At 28.4% G+C, this 603-nt stretch overlaps 1 protein-coding gene across 1 annotated transcript in view; it reads right to left on the minus strand.

Moving 5' to 3' along the window:
* The window catches only part of RBM27 (RNA binding motif protein 27), an 85,536-nt gene that overhangs the window by 57,111 nt on the left and 27,822 nt on the right, over positions 1 to 603 (minus strand). The gene's annotated exons all lie outside the window — the stretch shown is intronic.

Raw genomic sequence — 603 nt, forward strand, 5'->3', positions numbered from 1 at the left:
AAACTTTAAAAATAAAACAATCCTTTCTAATTTAATGAAAAATTTGTTCTTTTTTATTATTTTCTGTGAGTTATATACAATTTGAAAAATAATTCACCCTGCTCCCAAGGTGAAGAGACATGCAAGTTACATATGCTCCACAAGGCCCTGGACTCAAAACTAGCATGAATTAAATACAATCCACATGGCAGTTAACGTGTTAAATAATAATTTGCCATCTTTTAATAATGTTATATCTTCAAGTACGTATTTTTTATATTTTTTTGCATACATGTAAATAATTCATTCCATAATTTTTTTCAGCTATGTTTTAAAAATTTAGTCTTACTTCTGTTTCTGCTATATTAGCAACTATTACTGTTTTATATATGACCATTTCTAAACATTCCTCGCTCTTAATTTTGGTAGATATGATAATAGCATATTGATTATTATTTTTAAAACAAACAAAAACAGTCCTTATCAGCAAAGAGATCCATACTGAAGTACATACTAGTAAAATGACATTCGGAATTTACTCCAGCAGAAAACAAATCAACCCAAAAAAGTGCATGGGGGAAGAGAAAATAAACGAGACAAAAACAGCTATTGAGGCTGTTTTTT

Source organism: Propithecus coquereli, unplaced genomic scaffold (assembly GCF_000956105.1).
Source record: "Propithecus coquereli isolate 6110/MARCELLA unplaced genomic scaffold, Pcoq_1.0 Scaffold58, whole genome shotgun sequence".
Taxonomy (NCBI): domain Eukaryota; kingdom Metazoa; phylum Chordata; class Mammalia; order Primates; family Indriidae; genus Propithecus; species Propithecus coquereli.